This window comes from Dermacentor silvarum, chromosome 9, assembly GCF_013339745.2.
Source record: "Dermacentor silvarum isolate Dsil-2018 chromosome 9, BIME_Dsil_1.4, whole genome shotgun sequence".
Lineage (NCBI taxonomy): Eukaryota > Metazoa > Arthropoda > Arachnida > Ixodida > Ixodidae > Dermacentor > Dermacentor silvarum.
The window spans coordinates 44265339-44288200 of NC_051162.1; the positions used below are offsets into that span (position 1 = coordinate 44265339).

Sequence of the window (22862 nt, forward strand, 5' to 3'; positions counted from 1 at the left end):
TGACTACGTTCTTGCACAAAAGCCTTCTGCAATATAGAGGTAGAGTGCTGTAAACCTTTTTTTTTTTTTACCACAGTAAGATCAAAGCACTCGGACCCTTTTCAAATAAAATTGTAGTTGGTGGTATTCGTGTCCTTCACTTAAATAAAATTTCGAATAGATAGAACACATTTTTCTGTCCTTTCAATGCACAGATGTTAACGTACATTGAATCACACATTCTTTGTGCTTTCAGCCTCCAGTATATGTGATGCACCATATGTTTTTTGTCGCGTATGCTGGCAATGCAGTGTGAAAGCTGTACGTGCAATGAGTGCCGTCATACAAACGAATCACTCTTCTCGTCGTTCCGTGTTTGTATCTGCGGTCTTTCTCTGACAGTTGCTGTAACTGTTTTTTAGGCATGGCAGTTGAAGACTCGACGGGAGGGGGGGACAATCTCGCCTTGGGTTGGCGTTGCAGAGACAACCTGGAAGCGTCCGCTGCGGAGCTCCGTTGTATGTGGAGTAGAGACTCAGTACGTCCATCAAAAAATATTACAGGGAGAACCGAAGCACGAAATATTTTTAGAGTATTTACAATGAATTTAGCAGCTGACAAGATGATGGTTTTTGGCTTGCGAAATCCAAGAGCGTGGTCTCTTGATACTAATCTTGAATTTCTTCATCAGCCCGTTACAATATATACTGTGACTGCATTGTACATATGAAGTGAACAGTACGCAAATTATACGTAGCACATTCCGTTTCTTCGATATATGCTGTTAAACCTTGATATAAGGATGTCGGTAAAACTGGCAATTTGCTTCGCTATATCGAATTGGCAGTTCAAAGCGAAGCGAGCTATACTTTCGTGTCCGCTCCACCCCTGTGGCAGCGAGTGAATTCATTTGCCTCTTGCTTCAATGCAGCTCCAAAGCTCAAGATTGGGCAATTTCCAGCACTAAACACGCAGGAAGATGGTGCACAACGTTACGCCATCTCAGCTAACCCAGTCTTTGCACACGTGGCAGATTACCTCTGAAATAGGGTGCGCGGGCTGCGTAAACGCTCAGCGATGCGTAGTCATGGCTGCAGTAGAAAAGGAGACAACTACCAAAACTACCCCCCCCCCCCCTCAGCTCGCACAGGAAGACTGGGCTCCTCCAGCCACCATCCTTCTCGGCTCACTCTCACACGCGTTCACTCGCACCTAAAGAGTACAGCGCAAGGGGCGCGCTGGGATCTTCTTGCACTTGTACTTCATACGGAACGGGACACGGCTCTGCCTCGGCAGTCACTCTCGGTCGCGCAGGGCGTGATTTGGGAAGTGGGTTCGCAAGCAGCCACATGTAATTCAGCCATTTGACCGCCTGTGTCCGCGGAAGTTTCCATTCAATGTGTTGTCTTGGTATTTCTTCGTGGTGGCAGTGAAACTTCCTTACATTGAAATCATGCCTAAACAAACTTGATTGTATTGGGGTTAAAATACATGGTGTTCTACGAAGAAGTCGTGAAAAGTTACAGGCTTCGTTATATTGAGAATTTCGTTATACAGTCAAACCACGATATAACGATGTTGTGCTTTCAGCGAAAAACTTCGTTATACCGAGATTTTCGTTATATCGAGGTTTCGTCAATTCAATAGAACTAAGATGGGGCAATAAGAATAGTTCGTTACATCGAGAATTTCGTTCAATTGAGGTGTCGAGGTTTGTCTGTATTGAAGTTCGTTATATCGAGGGTTAACTGTACTATTTATATTTAGCATGCACTGCGGCTGTTCCTTGGTAGTAAATGCAGAAAGTGTGAAAAGTTGCTCTAGCTTCTGCAGCTTGCCTCTATGCTAAATGCTGGCTTGTTTGCACTGAAGTTTTGCACAAAGGTAGCATTTTGCAATGATCCACCTCGATCGTGGGTATTACCTGCTCTGTCCAAATTAAAACGACAGCAGGCATTGTCTGCTGTGACGCCACTCAAAACATGTGGATTCCGCTGCAATGATATGGTGGTGCCATACATCACAGCTACAGTCATTCAGCAAATACTGTGTTTTCACCGTAGCTGGGACAGGTGGTGCCACTGTTCCTACTGAATCCAACTGAATCCTACATTTTCTGAGTGACGTCACAGCAGTAGCCACCTAATTCAAATTTATTGTGGACGGAATACGGCAATTAAGTAATGCCTGCAAACGTACGTGGCATTACACTAAGCTCGCTGCAAAAGGCTGTAGCGCGAAAGAGCCAACAGTTTAGCAGAACAAGTCTATTTCTGCTGCTGTTGCTGGCGAGGTAGTTCCTGTGCCTTCTCCCAAAGTAAGCGATGTTCTTCAGAAAGTAAACTGAGTAACGTAGCTGATTGGTTGAATCATCCGTTATGAAAGCATAAAACGTTTGACAGCTCGTCTCGGTGTATTTGTGTTCCTGTCTCAATGTCAAACGTTTTGCACTTTCACACAAGATACTATTTCAGAAAGGTTACGCTTTATATGTCTCTTTGAACTTCTATTTTCTGCTGTGAGCTGAATTTACATCTGGCAGTTTTGCCTGCTAATGTTGAATAACTACGGTGCCTATGTTTATGTTTCCAACATGTATACGCATATGCATGTTGCCAGTGTGACGGGATTTGTTGTCCCGAATCGCGGTTCTAAGCATTCAACAGCTGAGAAACAATTGCGTCTTGTGTGTTTCTTCATAAAGTTTGGGAAATAATATCTTGAAACAGGTGTCATCCTGAGAATTCATTCTAATAATTGGATCCACCTTGTGAACTCCCAGGGTACAATTTGTAAATTGCAGAATGTGCTGGTATACACAGTAAGAAATTGAATTAGTGAATTTTTTCTACTTGTAGTCGATTATGCATGTTGATTTCTCGTCCAGATAGTGTCCGCATGCTTGGGCAATCCAGTTCAATATAATTGTGCTATCTGCCACACATGAATGAAAAAATGTTTATTCCTTGTGTGGAAGCCTATATATATATATATATATATATATATATATATATTATATATATATATTTAAGAATGTGCTTGCAACGAAGTGGTACATGCACACCTAAAACACATGCAATAAGCTTGTGCGGGAACGACTCTTATCTTTACATTATCAATGTAGTCAATGCGGTACGCTTTTTTCTGTCTCCTTATTTACCACGCTATGGTGGCTAACCGCGCTGTGTCCGTTCTGCCCAATTTTGATCTCCACCTGTGAATGTAACTGAAACAAAGGGCTGGTGGTCTGAACCCGGCATTCAGAACTTTCCAGTGTGCACGTGTTCAGACTGAAAAAAAAAAAAAAAAAGGAGGGGGGGAGAAAAAAAAATGTGGCCTGCGCAGGGATCGAACCTACGACCTTCGCGTTATTAGCACGACGCTCTAACCGACTGAGCTAGCAGGCCAACACGCTGCTATCGTGTTTTAATAATCTATAAATATATATCATACACTGAAAAAGGCAAAAAGTGTTAATTTTGTGTGCGTGATTAGCGCGACGCTGACGGATTTGCATACGTTCGTTTGCAATCTTGGCGCCATAACGTAAGGCCATGCTTTTGCCTTCTGTGGCCGCCAAAGAAACTAGTGGCCTCAACACCGCATTGTTTGGTGGCGCTTGCGGCTACACATATTCAAGCACAAGTACATGCTCCTCTTGATTTGTAGTGTCTATCGCTATGTGTTATGGCGACGCCCATTGTGTTTAGTTTAGTTGTGTTGTGTCAAGCGAGTTGAATTCACGTTTGTGTTGTTTGATGTGCGCGTCCAAGCATGGTACATTACAATAATTTGAACGCGCGTTCTGGAGCCCAGCCGTTGACTCTGCTCTCTGCTGACGCAACGCTTCAACTCATGGTTGCACCCTGAGAATGCCCGTTTGTTTTCGGTTTGTTCCTTGCGCTTTGCTGTTTGCTCTACGAGAAAATAGCTGTGCACTGCGATGTCGCCTCCTCGCCGGGTCTGTGGATGGTGTGTCGTGATGGTCGTCGAACTGGTCATCGGCTTTTGCTGAAGCAGAGCACCGTACTCCGTCTGACCGCCGTGTGCAGTTCTAGTGTGCAGCCCAAGGATTCCTCCGCCATGTGAGTTCAAGATGCGATAAATGTGCTCCAACGAAAGCTGCTTGACAGAAGTGGGCGACCTACGACGCAAGGAGGACGAGTGACTGCTACGGTGAAGTGACGTACGGTATGCTACTGGTGTCGCGCGCTGCATGGCATAAGTGTGCAAGATAGTGAAGTCCCGCTGGAATGTTTCTATCCTCCATCGCGAGTAACGTTTACCGTGATCGTCTGACACGTGCCTGCAGTCATACAAAGCGGATTTAGTGTTTTGAGTTAACTGTACGGTCTTCATTCGTTATATAGGTCACTTAGTTGTAAAGGTAGCGCACTGTACCGCTCGCTTAAAGAGCAGGCTAAGCATGTTCAACAACAGAAAAACTTATGCAATAATAATTAAGGGATACTTAGTAAAATAGCTCGCTATCTTTTCTGTGCGCACTTTGACAGAATAAGTGACTGCAGCCAAGTTTGGCAGTGTTCTGACTGGTATGGTAGAAGTCTGTGGCTAGACTTTGGGCTCAATTGTTTGCAGATTGCCTGCCAAACTTGCATAGACAGAGTTGCGAAATTTCACGCTACTCCGGCCATGACACTCTCCACCCAAGAAAAAACTGTTGTGCTGTGATGCGGTCCAAGTGCATTCACTGTATATTCAAGGAATATGCAGCTATGATGACTGAAAGTGCTTAAGCTGCAGCCCTTTGTGATGGACAAGAAGAAGCATTGTACAGGTACGAATAACCTGCAGCTAATGACAGATTTGCACCTGCGGCATTGAAATTGCATGAGGAACCACGCGCGCAGCGAGAAAAAAGCACCTTGGGGGTATTATGATGCATTTCAGAAAAGCCTGTAATGCGCATAGTGAAAGCCCCAGGAGATCCCCTATTGTTGCGAATGTCGATGTCCGAGCGGCCACGAAGGTTGCATCTATGGTGCCGTGCCAGGTGCGAAGAGGAGGAGATATCCAGGGAGATTAGAAAACTGTTTTATATACACTGTACATGGTATATTACAAGATGGGCTCCATGATATTGGAGCCGTCTACGTGCTAACATTTTTGCATGTAGTAGCGTTTACATCTCCGAGCGTTCTACATGGTCAAGCCTCCCTACATCGTCAAGCGTGCTCTACATGGTCAAGCCTCTCGCTCTCTCACAACACTCAAGTCCCCTGTTTTATCCCTTCCGTTTCCCTCTTTCACTCGACGAGGGAATACACTTTAGTTCCTTTAGCCAATGACAGTCTTTGATCAGGTGACCATATCCCGCACGCGATGTGTCGTCGTTTCCCGCCGGGCTCCGCCTCCAATCTTGCTAGGTCGCCTCCGAACACAGGCAGCGGTTGACACCTTGGGAACCGAACGTTGATGTCATTCCCCCGGGATTGCCAGACACGGGCCCCTTTCAAGATTCGCCTCTCCATAGCGGTCAGTTCGCGGAACCAGGTAGGGCGGTGGCTGTCCCGAAAGGCAGCAGTCGGCGTAGCGTCGTCGTGGTTCGGGCGGCGCTGGTAATTCACGGGACCGCACCAAGGGGCGACACTGCCGTTTAGCCACGCATGAGGTAGCCCGGAGACCAACTGCTAATCCCTCAGTCCCAAGTGACAATTCTCGGCCGTGAGAAAGGGTGCCAGGTTGGCGCGTCTGAGTCGGCGCTGGCCTCCTGTGTCCCGAAGGACTGCCAGACACAACACTATGTTAAGCAAGGCAGAGCAAGCGCTTTGTCCCGTTGCAGTGATCGTGCGCAATGAAAGAAAGCGCCCCGAGTGTTTTGCGGCGCGTTTCAGTTTCACATCGATCCAATGCCTCATCCCGTACCTAACAGCCATAGCGCACTAAGTGAGAAAAGCTCTCCGACAATTTTGGGATGCATGTCAGAAACACGCGCAGTGAAAGCTCGAAGACATTCCTGACATGAAGCAAGGCAAAGCAGCCGCTTCGTCCTGTTGCGATAAGAAAACGCCCAGGTAGTTTTCACACTCAATACCAGGCAGAGCAATCGCTTTTGTCTCATTGCATTCATCGTGCACAATAATGTTCTGCAAAACGTTTCAAAAGCTTCATCCCGTGCATACCAGCCAAACGCGCAGCGAAAGGGCGCTTCGTACGATCGGCGAACAGGGCCTGCAACGAGAGGAATTGATTCCAAAGCGCGCGGGTTATGCAGCAACCTTACAGTACTGTCTGGAGCTAGGAGGGTGCGCGTTTGTTATGCTTCTGGTCTGGTAACTCCGTGCTCCTCGAAAACGGCGTGTTGCTTTCGCTATATTTGGCGGTGTTCTTTCCCATCAAATTTGGCAGGCAGTCTGGCAACATTAACCCCAAGGTCTGGCAACCGACTTCTATCACACAGTCAAAACCCTGCCGCCAACCTTACTGCGCCAAGGTTCACAGCAGGCTCTGCAGCGAAAAGCACGAGCTACACAAAGTATAGCTGCCGATGGTTGAATGCTGGTATTACTTCCCTTGCCATCAAGCTTCTTCGTTCATTTACAAGAACTTCGTCACTGTTGCCTTCGTTGACTTTCGCCTCCTTTCTGCCTTAGATGACTGCGAAGAAGGTGTCGGTCGTCAGTTATGATTAAATCATGATGTCGTCAGATACGACATGTGTCAGCCGTCGCACCTGTTGATGCGTTACAACAAGTAGCATACGAGATTAGCAATTCTTTGAGAAGTCCAGCAGGACCACTTCTGATATCATCATGCTTGTCAATCGCATTTCCAGAGCAGCTGTTACCGCTAGCGCAGAGCGCACCTTGGTGATGTCTACGGAGAGCAGTGGCAGCACCTCTACGTCACATCAGCATCAAGCAACATATCACGCATTGGAGATGCCTCAATTCCTTCATTGTACAGGCAGATTTGTTGTGGTCTTCATTGTAGCGGCTTTCACGATGCATATTGTTACAACGCTGAAAGCAAGGTAGAAGAAGGAGAGCACGGGCTTGGGGCTGAAGACTACGACGTTAGGGACTTGCCAGCTTTGCCTGTCTTTTTTAAATAACCTTTAAATAGATTTCCCTGTTTCTTTAATCCTTGTGCCACATTTTGGTGGAGGTGGGAATTACCGGGTGTCTTTTTTTTAGAAGGTAGGAATTTTTTTTTTTTAAAGGTAACTTGCTTTAGATTTATTTTAGCCCAGGGGCTATATTGGGGGCTACGGCGGGCACCAGGTAAGAGGCAGACTGCTTGAATTAGTTTTCTAATTAGCATTTTTAATCTTTATTTTAGGGGGTATGTTGTATTAGCAGATTGGCAGAACTGGCAGATCGTCCTCCAAACAGTCCAGCCAAGGAAAACAAATTTAATTAGCAAATTTTGGTGCGTGTTACGAGGCGAGAAAAGGTCACCCTGGCAGGCAGCTTCACGCATCTAACGTAGTTCACTCTGCCCGGAGCTTTGCATCAAACGGGTGGCGCCACCTGAGGCCCAGACGGGCTGCCACCAGTATCACTGTCTGTTTCGCGTTGCTCTATGCGCTGTCACTGTCCGCATTGCTTTGAAAACGTTTGTCGTTTTAATTCTGATAAGTTGCAATACTTTGTTCAACAGACGAGGACTAGTAACCCAACCTTAACAGTTGGTTGTGAGATATTTGGTTTGTTTTGATATTTGAAAATACAGAGTAGTTCATTTTTGAGTACAAATAAAATATTGCGCACTAACTATTCATATTGATATTCGAAACTTAGAATATTCGCCCATCCCTAATAAAATGCTAAAACACAATTCTTTTGCATATAGTGAAATGATACATAACAAACAGGGTGACTGTATGATTTTATTTGTGAGTGTGTGTCTTCATTTTGTCATCTCATTGCACTAGTGGCAGCTGGCCTATTCTCTGAACTTATAGCTGTATAAGAAGGGAAGAAGTGTACCTGTGTATCTTTTGCACCTGCTGAGATAGTTGTGGTGGACCGCCTTACACTTGGCCTCACGAATTCGCAGCGGCGCACTCCCCCTCTCTCCTCTCTTTGGGCTGAAATGCCACTGATCACAGAAGTGCAGCCATCTTGGTATGCCGTCTCCCTTTTGTGTCACCAATTAATCAGTTCACCGGAAGAGATGGGCGTGAGCTTTGAACTTGCATTGCAACGAGCCACCTTGACTGCCGACGCGCATCAGTTTGAAACCTACGATGCTCCTTTAACAGTTCATGAAGAAGATGCACGCCTGTGTTTTTCTGTGGCGTACTTAAGACGACGAAGACCTGTGCCCTGACTGGGTAAGAGCTTGTGCAGCTGGCTGGCACTCACAGACTCGAAACACAATTTTCAAGCTCACTCTCCCAACACAGCTCGTCTCGCGAATGGAATGTGCTTTGAGAAAGGCCTGTGCCGAAAGCTCTTATCTCGCTTTTCAGAGGCCCAAAGCAGTGAGAGCTTCATGGGCACGGTTGCTATAGAAGCGAGGATGTTTGGACCACTAGTCCCAATCCACCTTTTCGAAAAACAGCGTGTGACTTCTGCCACACTCTCCTTAACACAGTTGGGCTGGCCGGGGCCTAAGTTTTCCTTCCTCCATGTTGGGAACTTGTTCCCCCTGTCTGCGCACACCCTCGCAGACTGGCTTAACTATGCCTGTGAAGTCATCGGAAAAGTGCTGATGACGCGGCCTCTACTCTGTTGCCCGGCCAAGCTTGGTACAAGTTGAAGAGTGCTTTCATTCTGGGAAACGCGAATGCAATCACAGCTTCCTGTTGAATGTTGTGCCAGAGCCTCTGTGGTGTTGCTGATCAAGTACAGGGAATCTTTTGTATGGTGGGCATCACCACAAGGAAGCTGTAGCCCTTTAAAGTAGATTCCGAGATAAAGCAACGCTTCACTGCTTCATTAAAGCCAGTGTGCTGGCAAGTCATGGTTTGCAGTAATGAATTATCTGCCTACAATATACTAATTTCAGTGCGTTCACAACACATGCGTTGCCAGTGCCATGATGACAGTATTCCTCGCCTCTTAACCCCAGATGGTTGAGAAGTATTCCAGAGTCTGCCACTACGGTATGCTTCATAATCAGATTGTGGTTTTGGCATGCGAAACCCCAGAATTTAATTAAATTTTCCCTCTGTGCCTGGGCTTTGTGCAACATTGTGGGAAATGTTGAGAACAATGCCATTGTGAACTTTTCCGGTGAGCTTTAAGTGGAAGGGGGAGCGTGTTCTTAATCCCCCGCAGCTACTACTATTGTAGAATCCTTTTATTGCTACCTTTTGGTCTCATGGGCTAAGCAGGTTTGTCATGGAACAAAAATACCATGCATGTACAGTCTGAATTGCACTTGTGTAGAGTGGTCACTTGGGGAAGTTAGCTGCCATATTTTGCAAAAAGAAAAAAAAGCACAGGTTGATGCTGCAATTAGACCATGCATGGTCAGGCAGCATGCTGCGGCTCCGTGCTCCTTGCTGGTGCAGCCGACTGACTACTTGATGCTGGTTGATGTAAGCAGAACACCACCTTAAGGGGCGCAGCTTTGCGCTCACTGCAGCCTCCTAGTTTCGCTTTTGCGCGCTCTGATAGCCGAACTTTGTCTTGCCACCATTTCTGCATAATCACATTTTGCCGGATCCAAAGGTTGATGTCGCTTGTTTGAAAGAGCTTGCTTCCATTTCCCTATTACGAGGAAAAATTTAAAAGTTCATGAATGCATTTTTGATAATTACTGACCAATTACCACATATCACCCGTTACCCTGTAGTCGACACCAGTGGCACACCAACGGTTCGGGGGTTGTAACCCCCCCCCCCTGAGGCCGACCTAACCCCCCATTTTTTTAACCCCTTTTCTTTCCTTGCGCATTTGAGTAGTGCAATTAAGATGTAAGACACGCACTCGTCTGCACACTCGCAGAAAGCGCATTTTTTGACAATTTCGCTTGAGGAAATTGAAATTAGTGCTGTTTAGATGGTATTGGTAAACTGTCAACCCCCCCCTCTGGCAGAGATCCTGGGTGCACTACTGGTCGACACCACTGACGGCATGTATCCAAAGGAACCGTCCTTTTATTTCAAAATGGCTATATTTAAACATTACTTAAATTCTGCGTAGAAACCCCTGGTATATATATGGCCACAAGGAACAATCAAAATGGAAATGAGAACATACATGCTCCACTACAATGAGTGCTTCTTACTGGTTTGTGTTGGACAAAGCTGGCATATTTGTCGTCTTGGACAGAGGCAGCTACCTTGCCTTTTGAATGTAAGTAAAGTTAGCCAGCGCTTTGTCCGGTCATCCTGTCTCTTTCTTTTGTGTCGTGTTAGCTTTGGCACTACCGTTCAAATGAGAAGCATAGTAAAGCCTGTTGTGAAATTGGTTTATTGCATGCCCTGTATAATTGAGTCCAACAGGGTCAGTCTGAAGCTGCCGTGGTAGAAGGTAAATCACAGAATGAACTTCGTATACCGGCTTACAGGAACGAATGTGCAAAAGATAGATGGGTCCCAGCAGATGGTCAAGTGCCACCTCGGCAGCAAGCACAAGGTGTCGCCACTGCTGCTCGAGTCTCATCCGATGTGGCTGTGGTTACTGTCTCTTAAGTGGCCACGTGCGCTGTAGAGGCTAATGCTGCAGGAAAGAATAAGCTATCTTGTATGTGGCATTGTAGGCTTTTTGCTTCATGCAGCAGCAGAGCAATATTTAGCTGGCTTGTTCCTGCCAGCATTGTCCGCGGATTGCAAATGTTTCTTTTCTTGTTCGAGAAATGTTGCAGTGCTTCTTAAAGGGGCCCTGAACCACTTTTCATCGAAGTGGAGAAAGGCATTTGAAGTGAAAATAGGCCATTTCAGAAATACTTTGCCACAAAAAGTACTTAAATGCGTTCAGCAGAAGCGGAGTTATTGGCAATGAAATATGCTGTGCTCCCGTTCCTTCTTCAATGCCTTGCACTACGAAGGCTACGGCGGAGTGGGGCGGTGCCAAAACGCTCCGCCTTCAGAATGTCACCGTGGCACGCAGTCGCACATTTCATTTTGGATGTTAACATAGATGCCACGACTTCTGATTTTGGTGTCTGCAATGCGCTAAATGAAAGCCAAACAGGGTTCTCCTCAGCGAGCTGCAGTACGCTTAGCCAGTGGACTCTGGGTGGCACCCCGCGGCGGCCCCGGTGTAGCCAACCGCAGCGACCAATAGCAGCCGCGTATGAGAATGCGTTTTATTACGAAATAAAGCACACGGAAAAGATTCACAATCATGGCTTCTGTTAAAAAGAGAGCGTTTTAGAGAAAGGTGACTTTGCGCTGCGCTTGCGAGCTCCACGCACCGCGTACGACAGCAAAACTTGGCTGACATGTTCACAGCAGTGTATGCTACGCTTGGACTATGTTATTTCACCAAGCCCGATGGGTGCTTCAGGGCCTATTTAAAGCATAGCGAAGGCCAACACTCAAGGTGAATTCCCCAGTTGATGTGAAGCAACCACCCGTGTCCTTTCAAAAGCGCGCAATCCATTGTCACTTTCTCTGTCTCTGTACCTTGAATGCCAATTACAATGATGGATGTTATTGCACCATCTGAGAGAGTAGAATAGTCTTGAACTAACTTTAGCCAGGTTTATGTCTTTCAGTTTCAGGAAGACTGGTGAGGATTCTTCATATGGACCCTAGCACTTTTGACGTTGCAGGAAAAATTTGCAGTTGTGTTCGTGAGGCATGTTAAGCCACCTTTGCAGACAGCACTGACATCATCCTAGTTTCAACACTGCGATTGTCTAGGAACATAAGATCATACTACATGCCTTGCATGTACAACTGTAACACGCTTTAGCAAGTTTTCACTTGCGGACACTAGTCTCACGCATTGGTTATGTCAAAAATCAATGTACCACTGTATACCCAGTGTTTGAATTATGTCATGTTCGGTGAGGTTAGTGGCCATTTGTCAGTCCACATCAGTGATGCCAGTTGTTTCGTGCCCTTAAAATATCATTTCTAAATTGGCCTCGGTATCTCCAAAATTGTCTCATTTTAGACTACTGTTGGCATATTTCTCAAGAATTTTATGTCGGACTGCCACATACCTCACCATTAAAGGAAAAATGAGACATCCACCAAATCGTAGCAATTGCTACAAAGGAAACCCATACGAGTTCCTCGAAAGAAAAGCCTTGCAGTTGAAGCAAAATTCGTCCTGGTTCGGGACTCAAGCCCAGGACCACCGCCTTTCCAGGGCAGCCGCTCTATCATCTGGGCTAACCAGGCGGCTAGCAGATGGCAGGGCGAAGTCGAATTCATCAACAACTCGAAGCAAAGGCAAGTGTTTGACATAATGGAAGTTGACATAACGTTAACATCCCCGGAAAGGAGGTGGTCCCAGGTTCGAGTCCCGAACCAGAACAAATATTTCTTCAACTGCGAGGCTTTTCTTTCGAGGTACCCCTATTGGTTTCCTTTGCAGCAATGCTACGAATGGGTGGATGTCTCATTTTTCCTTTAATTATTTCTCTCCACTTAGCAGGTTTTCACTGAACCATTAGTACCTCACCATGATGCATCTCCAATTGCAGATTGGATTCGCTGCTGCACCTGCGTTATCTGTTTAGCAACTACAAACGGGCTTTATCAACATCAACACAATCCACAAAAGCTAATCCTGGGCCTTTGCCCATTCCAGCTCCCTTGAAGGTGGCTGACCCTGCCGCAGAGGTCCGTGGCCAATATGGCCACGGACCTATTTGTCTTACTATATTGTACATATTTGTGTTACTATAGTAGTACCCTGTGCAAGGAGGCGGATGAAAGTATGGACAATTACGAGGCAGAGAGCGTGCTGGAGCACCTAGTGAAAGCAGTGTATTATCTTTAGCAGGCTGTAGTCGGTGGCTACTAGAATTGCCACTCAGATATTTGACGTATTGGAACCACCTCTGTCAACACTTAGATGTTTAGTGAACAATGTGACAGACAACACAATGCTAAATTAAAGGCACAAGCACTAGCTTCCAACTGATGTTTAGTGCTAGAAACCTTGAACTTTACACGCAGGAACAATGAAATCAGAAAAAGAGGGAACCAATCTCATCACACATAAACCCATCGCCAACTGCTTCAGTGAAAATTGAGTTCTTTTCAAATCATTGTGCAGTGTTGCTGTCGCCTCGACAATCTTGCGCCTGTAGCGATCTCTGTCATGCAACACAACCTCTGTATTGTGTTCTTTTACTGTTCCAGCAAAAAAAAAAAGTGTTGGTAAGAATTTTGCCGTTTTGCTGGTACTCTTGAATCCTTCAATTTTCATTTTTTACTTTTGAGACAACCAAGATATTTAAGATCTTTGTTAATTTTATTCATAATATTATATATTGAGAATATGAGCTTCAATCGTATTTTTCTTTCAGTAAAGAGTGACTTCCTAAAGTGAAGGGATACTACCAAGAGCTTCAATTGTCAAAAATGTGATCAAATTTATTTCTACTAGTGCAGATAGTGAACTGTAATTTCTTAAAGTGTTTCCTAGTATTATTACAATTTCTGTAATAATAGACTAGTTGACTGTGCTTGACTTGTTTTGCTTTAGGTGCTTCCTTCTGTTGAAAGGTCAAGTGATGTCCTGATGAAACTGTGCTTGCTAAAGAAAAAAAATTGGGCATGTTGGATTTGATTCATACGTTCACTGTAAATTTAACATGGCATGCAGAATTAAACGCAGGCATGCACTTCCCTGATACGACTGGGCGCACAGGTACATAAACATTGTTTTACAATGTTTCTTGTGAGACGATACTTGTGTCTTCATCTCCTGTGTGGTGCTTCTTTGTGTTGGCTGTGACATTAGCGACAGTGTTGGGTATGTTGAAGCTATAGCTACTTCAACTTTGAAATTTCTTTTTATTATTTTTTGTCGCCTATCGTAGCTGTTTCTGCAACAGAAGGTGCTTTTGATTATGCTGTTGTAGTGTTGGTAACCACCATGCCACTGGTGTGGCTTCTTCCCAGTTGTGTATATTGACTTTCATGCGTTTTCTTGTCTTTGACTTTGTTTCCGCCTGTAAATTTTTGTCCTTATACCACATAACAGTTTTGCGTTGCAATCATCACTGGAATGTTCATTTAATGGACACTAAAAGCAAGTGTCGAATCAGTTAATTATGCTAAATTACCCTTCTGGAAACTTTCCACCATTTCATTTCTTCCAGTGACGTTAGTTACAGGGAATATTTTGACCAAATGGGGTTCAGTTCATCGGAACATTGCAAACGAATCTTGTAGGCCATGCTTTTTGCATACTGAAGTCACTGGAAGAGGTTGGAAGCACCGGAAATGACTTCATGGCTGCCATATTTTGAAAATCTGATGTAGCTGCACCAGCAATCTTGGAGGCCATGCTCTGTTATTCACTATTGCCCAGTTTAAGTAAAAAAATCATTAAGAGAGGGTGCCATGCTGTCGCAGATAGCACCAGCAGAATGGTGCAATGTGGCGGTATCGGTGGATTTGTCTTGGAAAAAAAAAGAAAAATTGTTCAAGCTGTATTTTTTTTTGTCAAAATGAGAAATCCATCAGGTGTTCACTGCAATTTTTTTTATCATAAACCATATATGTAAAGTTGTGTTTACTTCAAAATTTTCACAATGGTATCACGAATCCTTTCATACGTTTATGCCATTTTTCCCGCGAAAGCTCTGTTCTCTGTAGACATGGCACTTTGGACAGCACAAATCTCTCTCTTTGGTTTGTCTTAGTCTTTGTGTTTATTGTCTCTGTTGTTGCGATGGTGCTTTAGAAAATGAAATTATTGCAGAGTTCTGAAATCACATTTCTCTTCTTCCATGGTTTCAGGTGTCGCTTGTTGAAGATGTGGCGCTTGTTCATGCCATCCAGGCAAGAGGAAGATTGTGTTTGTGATTTGTGGGGTTGCGCAGCTTTTCAGCGCTCGCAATTTCTTAGTTTCTTGGGTGATGATTTGTTGTCCCATTCCTTTTGTGTGTTATGAACAAGCTTGCCACTTTCCTTAGAGTGTGGTGTGGAACTGGAGAGGGAAAACCTGAGGAGTGAGCCAAATAATGCCTCGCATTAAAACTTGTGTCACTGTGTACAATTTTGCTATTACTATTACTATTGTTTAGCGTATTTCTTCCCTTCTCACTTTTCTCTGCGTCTATTGTATTGTAATTTTCCTCTTCTATCTTTTCTCTGCACCTGCATCTTTCTCACAGCCGCGGGATGTTCAGATGTCCACCGAGGAGTGAGACAGTTATGATGCCCGCATTACTTCATTTTCTACGTTTTCCTTTTATTACAACAAAACTACTACTACTACTACCACCACTGTGACGGCATTTTTGTCAGCAGATTACGGTTGCCACCAAGTCAGTTTCCCTCTCGATGCTGGTTGCCTGTTCGAACCCCACACCGGCATCTCATTTGCCGGTGTTTGGCTTCTGCTTAAATCAGCACATTGTGAATTGCATCACCAAAGCACTGCCAGAAATTCAGTCACATAGCAGACAACTCTATTTTCACAAATGATTTTTTTTCTTTTCCCAAACCTTTCACCGTCGTGTTATGCACAGTTGCGAGACGAAACCGTCCATCCATTAATTTTTATTTTTTTTCCCATAAATATCTGTACCTTCAAATATGACAGCTATAATGGGTGCACTGAGTATTTACGTGGTGTATTGGTGGGGGGGAGTGCAGCATCATGCTTTTTGTCATCCAGACTTCTATGTTTTGCTGGATTGTTCGTAGACTATTGACATGCCTTTAGGAGAAATCATTTGCAACAACGACATGGAAATTTTAAAAGTGTACTGCATTTTATACCAAGCCTGTCCAAAATTTGAATCGTGGGAAGTTTGTATGCAGTACATTGCAACTTTGTTTTGATATTGTTTTGTTTGTGTTATTGCATACAATACCTTTACCAAAAAAAGATATGCACAGAAGTCGATGAGCCCAACTTCAAACTGTTGCGATGTACTGCTGCTCAAGTGTTTGTGAAGGATGTAGTGTATTCGCCACTGCAGTCTTGGTCTATTTGGTTGACCAACTTTGGTTGACAAACTTATTTTCTTAGCATGTGAGCTTTAGGGTAATGCAGCCCATAGAAACTTTGACAGAGGACCAAGTGTTATTGCTGCTCTGGAAGTGTATCTGCGCATTTTTGTTTCTGATCGCTAAGCATAGATATGCAGTGTCACTTTTGTCTGTGCTGTTTGTATTGGTTTCTTTTTGTTTATTGGTGTAATCTACATTTACAATTTGGCACCGCCGTGAATGAAATTCAACTTCAGAGACACTCTATACGATCAGATTCGGCAGGTGGGAGAGGGGCTTACTGCCCCCTTTGTTAATGATTATACATATATACATATATATATATATATATATATATGCTGAAGAAAGAAAGAGGGTGCTAAAGAACCAACCAGGAACCGCATGCACATCCTGAAATAAAGGAAAAATGAAACAAGAGTGCCCAAGTCTTGAGTCACAGGAGATAGCCCATCTCTTTGTCAGTCGAGGAAACGGACAGCGAGCTGGCAGATAAAGGCCCCTTGCAGTGAATGCCTCAGATTTCACAAGCTCGCGTTACGATACTTGCGCACAATATGCGTCTGGTAGAAGCTAGGTCCGCATCCGTATTTTGTGCAATGAATGGCCAATTTAGTGCCGGCTTTAGAGGTGTGCGAATATTAAAACGTTCAAATAATGAATCGAATAGTGTCCTGTTCGATTCGGTCTTCAAATCAGATAGTCACTATTAGAAATATGAATACATTTTTTAAATTGTTTTTGAATCTTGTGAAGGTGCCCACTGCACCCAGTTAAACATAAAATTGCGGCGAAAGTACGATAATTTTCGTATAGGCGTACAACATGAGAACTTGCGTATTAGACGAAGCTGCGTTGCTCAGGGAGCCAGATTTCACCAGCATTACTACAATCATTGGCACTCTCCGAGGAGCCCTGTGTACGTGGACACACTGCTTATTTATTCCTAATGCATCATTTGGGCTTTTAATAAGCAACGCTCCAATGTTTAATGCAACGACAAACTTTGTGGCGTTATGAATACCAGGATGTTAAAATTGCTTTATAATAATTGTGACAATCACTGTTCATTGTTTAAAAGCTATTGGAAAAGCATTCAATTTCCTTCTGCCACTATTCGATTTGGTCTCAAAAATGGCTATTGGCACACTATTTCATGTTTTTAACTACAATTTTTCTCTCGTGAAGCCGTACCAACAAGCTCAAGTTCAGACCGTGTTGCAGTACATTAGTGTGTATTTTCTTTCTTCCCAAAATTTATAAGGATTGGGCCTGGAGCAAGTGCAAGTTGGCTCGCCATTCGCTGATCTGGAGGAACGTGGTTTTTCTGTGGATGTCAACAGTGCTGCAGCTGAAAGGTTTTTCGAAACAGGTAGGCAAGTGTATCAACATGATGCATGTCACGGCTCATCGAACCGCAAAGGAAACTCCAAAATGTTGAGATGAAGGTACCGTCATGTGAAGCACACCAATAGGCATCTACGAAATAATTTAAATTGCTTTGATTAGATTTATTTATCAGAATACAGCAGAGAAAATACTAGGCTGGTAGAATAATAGATTAGTTGGAAAATGCAGCCATTTTAGGTGCAATTTTAATTTGATGAAATTTGAGATCTAACAGAATCATGTCTCGTAAGAGAAGGTCATGGTAATTAAAAGACATCGTGCCTGCTAAAGCAAAATTTGTTGCAAGAGTGCTGATGCAATGTTCTTGGCTACTTAATATTTTTGACATAGTTCATTTTCTTGTGTTTAACGATAATCCTAGACCTCCAATTCCTTGAGAAAATACTGGTATGTTTCAGACTTGGCGCGCCTAAGTTAATACTGCTGCGGATGAGATGGGTTTATTTACAAGGTGAACAAGGGATCGTAGAGACAATATCGCAGGTAGTTTGGCATTCCCTACTCCATGTGCGTTTTTTCAATCTCTTCTCCAGTTCTTCTGCGCAAAGCTACATCTTCCTCCATTGCAGACGGAGCTTGGCGAGTGAGTTAAGGAACCACATGATGGTAGTGCTTCAATGTAGCTTTTATACGGCCCGTTTTAATTTAGTTTCCCTGGAGGTTACTGTGTCCTGACATCGTGACACAGGTTGTGGTGAAGTGGGAGCAGGATATTGCAACGTATTGGACTCTTGCTGTCTCCCTTGTGTAGCTTCCAGCGTGCATGTGTAAATTAACTGAGATGAAGCCACTGATCGAAACAATAACTACGTCTAACTTCAATTGCGCTTGAAGGATTCAAAAAATTTTTGCGGCAGGAGATTTGGGGGCAACGTAATGTAATAATGATGTCATTCTATGATTAGCTAAAAAAGTGTTTTGGCCCCCTTTAAGGAACACATTTTATGTCCTGTGGCTCTTGTATACTTCATGAACCGCTATTGGCCATTCGCAATAATGTTGCTGTGCATGCGCGAGCAATGATATTTGTAATGACGTAACCTCGACCACAAACTAGCAGAAGGAACTATTGGTCCCATTCATCAGCTTCCCCTTTACCACTGACAAACCTCTACACTGCCAGAGTCTGTGGGGGTGGAATCTGCGGGTGTGGGGTAACTAGGAGGACCTCGAATTTTCGCAGTAATTTTTGGCAAGCCTTTGTGCTGGCTCTTCCTTCCGGGAAGAGAAAGAGGGTGCACTTAAAGGGAGAAATGTAGCCTGTGAACGAGAGTACGTAGTTAGAAAACACCAGGTGGCACGCACTGTTTTTGCAAATCATCAATTGATGCTTGACCACATAACACCGCTGCACTGCAGCAAAGCCGACTTTCGGGAACCGGCATTATGCCACGCTTTTAGACCCTTGCCGTGATTTCCGGGCTTCGACAACATTGGCAAGGGCGACGAAGGTGAAATCGGAGCTATTGCCGACAGCGGCGAATCCTTTCAAGAAAAAAAGACGCTCGCCTGAAAGGCAAAGCATCGATTGCGATAGCAAATTGTTAGGCAGCTATACGAAGTGAGGATAGTAGTTTTATCGGCCGTATAAAGTTGTAAACATTCGCTTACTAACTAAATTAACAAGCATGGGCACTTCTCACTCGATGACCACAGAAACTTGCTGTCAAAACGCTGGAGTGCATATGCGCGGCAGCAGCAGCGAGCGAATCAACCTTCATGCTGCCTCTCTTCAATGCGAACTAAGCGGTGAGAACACAGCGCACACAAAGCTATCAGCACTTGGCGCACTCTGTCCCCATCGCAGATCGCTTTCAAGATAGGGCCTGCGTAGCCGCGCCATACACAGCCACTGCCGAAGTAGAATGTGTCATGTATATTTAGACAATCTTGTCTGAATTAAACGATTGGTCATGCGCCACATGTGGATTTCGTGGCGGCCCCACTAGATGGCACAATGTGTCCTGAGAAATGTGCCAGAGAGGAGCCCGGCTGCATGATGGGTTTTGGCGGTAGCAATGTGGCGTGTCACTACAGTACTTCATTGCTAATCGCAATAATGTTGACAATCATCGTGAGGGAAGTTCTTCCCGAACTTTTGTGGTACAGATATTTGTGCACATTAGCCATCCATTTTTCGCCCGTGTTCCTGAGTCTTCAATACCAATTTTGCTCTGTGCTTCTCTGACCTCCACAAAAGGCCCAAGCAGTGTCACCCTGCACTGTCTCATTTGTGGTTGTACCATGGGCTCCCAAAGCCAACTGGCCCACCGACCTTTGGTTAACGTTCAACCTCGACAAGATCTCTTGATTTTAAGCACAGAATTGCATTTGCAAGTCTTAGCACTGGCACCATTACTTCTTTCGATATTGCTCTCACCACCTCAAATTTATAATAGCCCTAAATTGCTCTGTTTCATTATTCCTGCATTCCCCTTCCCCTTTATCCTCAGATTATCTTAGTTGATGTTTGAGTAGCTCTTTCTTCCATCTATATACACCCCCAGGTACACTGTGTCACGTGACCAAACTGTCCACTATCATTGGTGGAAGTGTGCGCAGCATTACGACAGATATTGTTCTTCATTTTCTCCGATCTTATTCATTTTTTATATTTTTTTTGTCCTACGCACTGTCCGTTGCTGTCATTCTAAGGGGGCTGTCACCCCGTCAAGCTACTCATTGCAGTAGCTTTTTGTGACTGCTGCTTTCTTTCTTGAAAAGACAAATAAATCAAATCAAATCAAACCATTCTTGTGGCTAGAGTAGCGATAGCTTCTTCTCACAGAGACAGCCAACAATGACCATGACGACGGCATGTCAAATCGTGTAATGGTTCTAAACAAAAATGCATCGCTCTGAAAAAACAATGAAATGTAATTTGGGCTATATAACATAATTATAGTACATTGGTTGAATCATCCACAGCTGGAAGCTTAACTCTAGCATATCAAAGCTGCAAGTATGCGCTTTGCATTGAGTTTCCCGTGCCTAATTCAGCGTTTCAAGGAATGAAATTCAGTGTAGCATCTGTGATATCTTAGGCATCGCATGGTTAAGTAATTCAGCTCGACTTGTTTTTTTTTTCTTAGCATCCTTTTGATTATTGACTCAACCTTTGCATTCCCACACGTAGATGACCTGCCGGCCTCCACACAGATGCCTCAGCCAGCAGGGGCCCTGCGGTACCAGTGCAGCTACTGCCCATACGCGACACGGCAGAGGGCCAGTCTGGTGGTTCACGAGCGAGTGCACACAGGCGAGCGGCCCTTTCGGTGCCACGTGTGCAACCGCGGGTTCGCGCATCGCTCTCACGTGGCGCGCCACATGCGCACGCACACTGGAGAGCGGCCCTACTCATGCCCGCTCTGCCCAGCCGCCTTCGCACAGCGCAGCGATGTCAAGGTGCACATGCGCACGCACAATCCGCACGGGGGTGGACGCAGGCGCCAGGCCCGGCCGGCCAACATCAGCAGTATGGTGCTATGATAGACGGCCGCCCGTTAGGCTGTGACTGCAAGTGTCGTCAGAACCATACTCGCCAATTGAGACCAGAGGTGTCTTTTTCATTTTGTTATTCATCTTCCATTGACACAGCTTGTTTTGTTACCCACAGAAGACTGCACATATTAAGGGTGGAGAGCTTCCTACTAAATTTACTTAAGAGAAATCTTGTGCTATGAGGGGAATATTGTAAATAAAGGCAGTGTTTTGCTATTGTAGAGGTGGTCTTTTGCTATTGTGCATTCATACCTGGATATAACGAACACGGATACACTTAAACCTGCTTATAACGAGCCTCCATATAACGAAATCCTGGATATAACGAAGTTTTTCTATCCCCCGCCATTACTCTATAGAAGCACATGTATTAGAGACCTCTAGGTAATGAAGTGGCAGCGGGAGACTCCCTTGAAATAACAAATTTTTCCCACCAACAACCTAGAGATTTCACCCCAAATTTTGTCGTTATTGCGCGAGCAGCAACCGGAAGTACCTTCTCCGCCGCGACGGAATGCGAAGTGGCAGCGTCGCGCTTGGCGTGCTCGAATTCAAGGCAACTGCGAGGCGAGAGCAAGCACACGTGTGCGTGCGTGAGAGCGTGCGCGAGGCAGGCCTGCATCCCTCGACCCGGCGATCTTGCCGCCAGAGGCGTGACCTTTCCCCCTCCCTTCATTCAAACCTGATCCCGCTGCGTGCTGCAGCTGGCCTAGCCCGCCAAGCCGGCACTCTCTTTTTCCAGTTCAGGTTGCCGAAGGAAGAAAAACTTTTTTTTTTACACGCTGGCAGCGCCACTCTTTGGTTACTGCGCAAGTCTCTGCGCTTCACTAACCTGACACTAGGTGACACTATGCGGTGCTACGACACCATCGTGTCGCTCGCTCTTCATTTCCGATGCCTCGCGCTTGTGCGAAACGACACGCGTCCACGCATCCAGTACCTGGTGTGACATTCCAAGGATGAGTGCTTTGACGAAAACGGAAAAGGGGTGCGCGTTACAGTCGAGAGCACGTCAGAATCGAGTAAATATGGTAAGCATTTCTTTTTCAAATTTTCGTACTGAACCTGCATATAACGAAATCTTCTTTGTAACGAAGTTTTTCGGGAATTTGTCAATTTCGTTATACAGTCGAATCCCTCTACAACGAATGCCGCTACAACGAAATTTCCGCCACAACGAAGATTTTCCGATTCCCCGTCAGCTGCCCATAGAAAGTAATACAAAAAAAGTCCCTTTATAACGAAGGCGTTTTATTCAGTATTTCCGCTTCAACGAACTTTTCGATAACGAAACTGGGACTGAATTGAAATTGAAACTGCCGAGTAGTCAAATTAGAAGGCCCTTTCAAAGCTGTGACGATCGTATGTCCGCTTGAATGAGGTTTTCGCGAACGAAATCAAATTCAAAGTACCGGTTTAAGCCACTGCAATTCATAGCCACGTGTGATCACCAAGTGCCTGCGTGACACTGCAGGGGATCACCACAATCGCTGCCGTTTTCTGTGGTGCGTGTCCGGTCGAAATGGCTACGCCAACGAAGAAGCGTAAATTTCTCTTGCGAGAAGAAGGCACATACGATTGCCGAAGCAGAAAGCAGAAGGAAAAATCTCGCAGCTTCACCTGCAAGGCGAAGCATCGGTTGCGATAGCAGATTAGTCGACAGCTATACGGACTAAAGATAGGAGTTTTATTGACCGCATAAACTTGTAAACATTCGCTAACTAAATTACCGGGCACGGTGTCACACGCGCACAGATAAACATGAACAGATCTCGCTCGATGACCGCAGAAACTCCGTGTCAACACGCTGGAGTGAGACACGGCAAGCAACGAACGAATTGACCTCCGTGCTGTCTCGCTTCACCGGGAACTAAACGTCGTAAGCACAGCGCAGGCGACTCTAGAA

At 45.0% G+C, this 22862-nt stretch overlaps 2 non-coding genes across 3 annotated transcripts; one reads left to right on the top strand and one right to left on the bottom strand.

The window, feature by feature from the left end:
• Nucleotides 1-3312: 3312 nt before the first annotated feature.
• Trnai-aau (transfer RNA isoleucine (anticodon AAU)) lies at nucleotides 3313-3386 on the bottom strand. The gene has a single exon. It is a non-coding gene; the product is annotated as a tRNA-Ile (tRNA).
• Nucleotides 3387-3676: 290 nt separating this feature from the next.
• Nucleotides 3677-21174, top strand: LOC119465222 (uncharacterized). 2 transcript variants are annotated; one of them, XR_007463537.1, is made up of 3 exons: nucleotides 3677-4170; nucleotides 17310-17417; nucleotides 20592-21174. It is a non-coding gene; the product is annotated as an uncharacterized LOC119465222 (transcript). The 2 variants fall into 2 exon arrangements; XR_007463536.1 differs by lacking the exon at nucleotides 3677-4170 and having other exon boundaries at nucleotides 16403-17417.
• The last annotated feature ends 1688 nt before the right edge of the window (nucleotides 21175-22862 follow it).